Raw genomic sequence first — 6,395 nt, 5'->3', positions numbered from 1 at the left:
TTATTTTACTCTTCTATTCTGTGTTATTATTTTGATAAAAAATTAAAAGGAGGATTCTTCGTTTTTGCCAATTAATGGTAATTCAAAGAATGCCTACTTCTTTTTACCAAAGATATATCAGATTAAGTAAAATATGTTATCTCATATATAAGCAAAATGTATTTCACGCTATTATTTTCCTTTATCTTTCCAAATTGTAATTGGACTAGTGAGGTGATTTACGTAGAAGAGAAAAATTTACAAAAAAATGAAATATATAAACTTATTTATAGTAAGCCGTGGTGGTGGATTTGTTCCTTTGAGATTTTTCCTATTACTTGATCAGAAATATTTTAATCTTAATTATTTATTTTGTTTTTAGTTCATTATTAAAAAAATCATTAAATTGTTATAAAAGTTTTTTTCCTTAAACATTGCACAACTTGTTTGTTTTGAAGTCATCTAGAAAGCTTAAGGAACTTAAACATTGCACAACGTGCCATCTTTGAAAAAACAATAATAATAATAAAATTAAAAAAAGAAAGAAAGAAAGAAAAATTCGCATGCATAATTTAAGTCATGAATTCATGCCTTGGATACCCTACCTTGGAAGGGAATATTAATGAGTTAAAGCTATTGTGATGTAATATAAGGGTAAAAGGGTAAAACACATAATTGGAAGCTAGTTCATTTCAAATGAAAACTAAAGATTGATTGCTATATATTGGGAATATGTTGAATTAAACTTTGTGTGGGGATCATAGTATTATTGCATGTAATTAGAGATTTGGGATTGTTTGGGAATATTAATTTTTCTTATACTTGACAAAGTAGCTAACTTGATGATGATTTGTATGTAATAGTTTCTGATTCCATGGAAGTAATTGAGTTAAGTGCAATGTGTGCACAATGTTAGATATTTGTGGTTATCATCTCTGGAAACCCTCACGAGGCTATAGCTCATCTACTTGGGTAACCTAGGGATTTATGGCCTTATTGCATATGGTAAATGCAATCGAAAATAGCTTGCAAAAATGGCACATTTTTAGTTAGGAGTCAGTTAAATTAACAATTTTGTGAACTTATCTCAATTTGCCTTTATTTGTTAGAGGACTAGCAAAAGTTTGTTTGGAGGTAATTTGATAAGCGCACAAATCTTGTTATTTTATACTTAATAATAAATGATTAATTAATATTTTTTATTAGATAAATGTTCTTATCCTTACTTTTCATGTTTTATAGGGGCTGATTTCGGAATAAGAAAAAAAGAGATAAAAATAGCAAAAATGAGGGATTAAACTATCCAAATTCAAATTTGATTTGTCTTTTCCATCAAATCGGCAAAGATCAAGCCAAATTGGAAAAGATATCAAGCCTAATTGGAAAATACATCAAGTCAAAGATATCCATTCTAATTGGAAAGCAAATAATGCCAAATTGGAAAGCAGTAAGATTTTAGAAAGATTTTATTTTATTTTATTTTCACTTTTGTAATTGAAATTTTCCCCTCCCATTCCATTCTAAACTCTATAAATAGGGACATATGTAGAGGAGGTTAAATGTACATTATTAGTTTGAGAAAATAATAAAAGTTAGAGAATTTTTGTCTTCAATTTATTTCTTATAATTTTTGTTATGTAGATTATTTTTATTTATTTATTTTGTTTTCTTATTATGCTAGCTTAAACATTCTTTCTCAAGGGAGTGATGAAGCCACTATGGTTGAAATATAAGTAAATGTAGTTGAATTCTTTTATAAATTTTTTTCTTTAGAGCATTATTTTACTCTTCTATTCTGTGTTCTTATTTTGATAAAAAATTAGAAGGAAGATTCTTCGTGTTTGCCAATTAATGGTAATTCAGAGAATGCCTACTTCTATATACCAAAGATATATCATATTAAGTAAAATATGTTATCTCATATATAAGCAAAAGTGTTATTTCATGCTATTATTTTCCATCTCTAACAATTCGAATTTTCATAAACCCGGATAGGTCAATGTGACCCGAAAGTTGACCCGATAATGGATCTGGAATGTGAAAGTGGAAACAAAAATGACAATGGTGGGGCGGGGCAGATATTTATCAGAACCCGTCCCCGCTCCGTGACCCGTGACGGGTTAAGAATTTGTATCCATGCCTGCCTCGACTGTATAAAATTTGTTCCCATATCCCGTTATTGACGGGGTGAGACGAGGCGGAGCCCTAGCAGGGCGGTAAAAATTGCCACCCCTGTGTTAAACCACATTGAATTTAATATTATTAAGATTTGCTTATCACATTGTTTATGCACGCACGATAGCGTTATTCTCGTGTATTAATAATAAATTTTTTAATGTTAAATAAATTACACAATGAAAAATTTATTTTCCTTTTATTTTTAATTTCAATCTAATCAAACATAATCTCAATTCTATCATAATTTGTCAAAATTAAAATATTGGTTGAAATTCATCAAATCCCATTCCTTTTAAAATTCCACCTTTTCCACACATCTTAAAATCCCTTTCCAAATCCAATTTTATAATTCCAAGGGTAAAAACCATGAATAGCCCAAAGACAAGGGGTTTAATTACAAATAGAGAAAATATATAGTCGGAGTAAAGCCCCAAAAAATCACAATACCAATTAACAAAGGAAACTGAATGGGTAAAAACCAAGAATAGACCAAAGAAGAGGGGTTTAATTATAAATAGAGAAAGAGTCAATTTAAAAGGCACAAAAAAATAACAATAGTTGCTAAGAAAGGAAAGTGGAAATAGGTATAAACCAAGAATAGCCCAAAGAAAAGGGGTTTAATTAGAAATAAAAAAAATATATAGTCGGTGTAAAGCCACACACAAAAATCACAACACTAATTAAGAAAGGAAAGTGAAATGGGTAAAAAGCAATAATCGTCCAAAGAAGAGGGGTTTAATTAGTAATAGAGAAAATAATCGGTAAAATCACGACAGTAGCCGAGAAAGGAAAGTGTAGCTCCTATTTAAACCCCCATCACTTCTCTTCCTCCCCACGCAATCCAGAGAGGGTTACAGAGAGTGTGTGAAGTCATAGTTGGAGAGAGATAGAGCACGATCTAGAACCCTTCCGTCGTTGTTATTGTGCGCTTTTACATGGCTCGTCAAGGGAATTTCTTCTCTTGCTTGACCGGAGAAGAAGGCGAGGTTGATGCCGCAGACCTCGCCGCAAAGATCGAGGCGGAACGGCAAGAGCGGCTGAGGAAAGAAAAAAAGCAGCGGTTGAAAGAGGAAGAAGAACGGCGGTTGAAAGACGAAAAGGAGTGGCAGTTGAACCCCCAATATGGTATAATTCCTTTCTTGCTGTTCTGTATCTATAAGTTTGAATTTTAAATCCTGTTTATATTGGTACGTATTTATTTGTTTATACAAATTTATAAAATGCTCATGCTCTTAATGTTTTGTGACTTCTGTTAATTGATTCTGAAAGAGGGTTTATTTGATAGGGTGTAGAAGATTGTTGGGTAATTAGGATTTTATCTTTAAAGATTTTGTGTTTATCCACTTCTCTAATTTATCTAAGATTAAAATTTTTACAATTGGGCTTTTTTAGTTTAGGGTTCTATTTGGGTGCAATTCTTTACTCTGTAGATTACAATAGGGTTGTTGTATGTTGTTATCGTTTAGTGTTTTGTTTGGGTGCAATTCTTTTTCTTAAAAATTAGAATTGATACGAGTTTCGGTTTCTCTCTCTAGTTTTTCCCAAGTCGGTTTTATCTGTAGTTAAACAATGTAGCTTTACTATTATTGATTTATGTGATTCACCGAGCCTTTTTTTGATTGATTTATGTGGTTGTATCTCTTTTTCTTTGTTGGTTATTGTTGTATATATTTTATGTGTGATAATGGTGATGTTAATTAATTTCAGTGAAATCTGAGACAGTGAGAGGAGGCGGCAGTGGTCGTGGTTCTGGAAAGTCTTTTAGGAATCATGGAGAGATGAATGGTTATCAACAGAACAGCTATAACGGTTATCGCAGGAATAATGGAGGAGAAGGGAATGGAGGGGCTGAAGGCTATAGGAGGACAAATAGAGGAGTTGATGGAAATCGGGATGGTGGTGGACGAGGTCGTGGCCAAAAGGAGCGAACTGGAGGAGGATATTCACGGCCGCCGCCAGTAGCTGATTCTACAACTGGTGCCGGTGTTGGGGCCGAAAATTCACGGCCACGAGTAGTTGCTGCTGTTCCTTCAGTTGAAGATCCTCTTCACTTTCCCGTCCTGGGTAAAAAAGCTATGAAAGCATGATTTTTCGATCGAAGACAAGTTTTCTAAAATCCCTTTTTATATTCTCCATTAGTTCCCTCGTTAATGTATTGTATTATTGGTTCTACTCTGGGTTAGAGATTTGTGGTTGAATTGATTTATAATGTTTCAGATGACCTGGAGAAATATTGTCAAATACAAAGATAACTTTTTAATAATTTCATGGATAAAATATTTTTAGTTGGTTTTTGAGATTATTCTTTTTCTAATCAATGAGCACATTAAATGCGTAGAGAAAAATAATAGATTTTAAAAATGAATAGGGGGAACCAGTATCAAATTTTCTTTACAATAAAATTCTTAGTATATTATTAAATATAAAAATCAAATCTAAGACAATCTTATATAAAAATTTGTATAAAAATGATCTATTTGAAAATATAAAAGCAAAATCCAAATATCACACCCAATTATATAAATCGAAAGTATTTTATTGCAACCTGAGTTCTACAAAAATGCATCTATTCAATTTTGATAAAGGTTAAACGACTGAAACAATTGTCATGAATCTTTCCCTTAGATTTGAAATCATCCAATTTCAATACGAAAGCGTCGAAAGAAAAGTCATTATTCTGTTGGTGGTTTTGCTTGAAGCCAAACTTGGAGACAAACGAAGAGCATGACAGCCTCGGATTCATTTCAAGAATTCTCCCAATCTTTGGGTCCATTTCATTTATGGACTCCTGCATTAATTTTGCAAGTCGCTTTGCCATCTCATCATGTTTCTGCTCAGCTACTTCAGCCCTCTTTCAAGCGGCCTCCATCTCAACAGCTACGTACACATGACATAAAGATGAAATTGCAGCCCTTTCTCCATATCTAAATCCACGAGCATATTTTCCATCCTCATTTTAGTTCTTTTTTGTTCACAAAGTTTTGCCGTTTGAGCGCGTCTGTTCAAATTCCATTTTTCCGGACCCGGCGGGGCCCTTTCAGGGGCAATTTTAGGGTTTTCTTATAAATAGGGGCACGAGCATATTTTCCATTCGTACTGGGAGTGTCATGCACAGCTTCCTTGTTTGGGGCTGGACTGCAAGCATCGGAATTGAGTGATGCCTGTGAAGACTTGGTCAACATTTCCTCCAATACATTAGTTACACTCAGTTAAACATCTAGCTTTCCAACAAGTAAGAAATCAAAATATAAAATAGATTATGGTTCGAATTCAGAACTATCTAAAGGGAAAAAAAATGAAGACAATACCAAAATGAAGCAAAGCAAATGAAAGAGTGGGCACAGCTACAAGCATACACACACATTGTAAGATAATTTATTAATTGTGTGACCCATGGGATTTAGACTTGTGATATATTTTATTAATTAGTGGTTAAGTAAATAGATATCATATTAATATTATATTATTTGATCAACTTATAAATTACCTTTTTGGTAATTAATTATTGGAGAAGTGTTTTCCTATTTATTCTTTACTTTGATGGAAAATGAAATTAGAGTTACTAAAAGGAAAATTGGTCATCTCTCTGCCTTTATAAAAGTGCATATTCCCATAAATTATGTACGCTAATGAAAGAACATGTATAATGTTTATGTGTGCAAAAGGCCAAGAGAGAGAAATTAGTTTCCACCATTTGCCTATTGTTTAGAGTTGCGCCTTAGTTCGTCGTTAAAGGATCTCGACATTGGACTTGATCTCAATAAAGTTTGCTATCATGGATCGAGGTATTTATATCTAACTATATTTATTTATGCATTATAGGTATGTAAGAATAATGAAGTTCTAAGATTTGGGATTCATGTTTATTTGTATGTGATTAATGATTTGCACGAATAATTAAAGTTTATATACGGTATCATAGCTTAAGGTTTAGGGGCTCATTATTTTTCTTTAACGTTGCATAAATAATATTTAATATATAATGATGATTGCATGATTGAATAATTTGTTATTTTAAATTCGCATTGTGGATGTGTTTTGATCAGTATTTTCTGTGGGTTTGTTTAAATCAAGTTTTGTGTGCTGATTTTGTTTTCCTAGATAGATTTCCCGAATTTCATGTAATTGCATGAAAGTCAATTACTTAATGATGTATGTATGCACATGTATAATAAGATGAAGAAGTTTCCTTTTAGTACATGATTTTGAAAAGGAATATGTGTATTATTATATACTAA

The sequence above is a fragment of the Cornus florida genome, unplaced genomic scaffold (assembly GCF_030987335.1).
Source record: "Cornus florida cultivar Cherokee Brave unplaced genomic scaffold, ASM3098733v1 CherokeeBrave_3.0.0_Hap2_Chr05, whole genome shotgun sequence".
NCBI lineage: Eukaryota > Viridiplantae > Streptophyta > Magnoliopsida > Cornales > Cornaceae > Cornus > Cornus florida.
Note: the sequence above shows the minus strand (reverse complement) of the source record.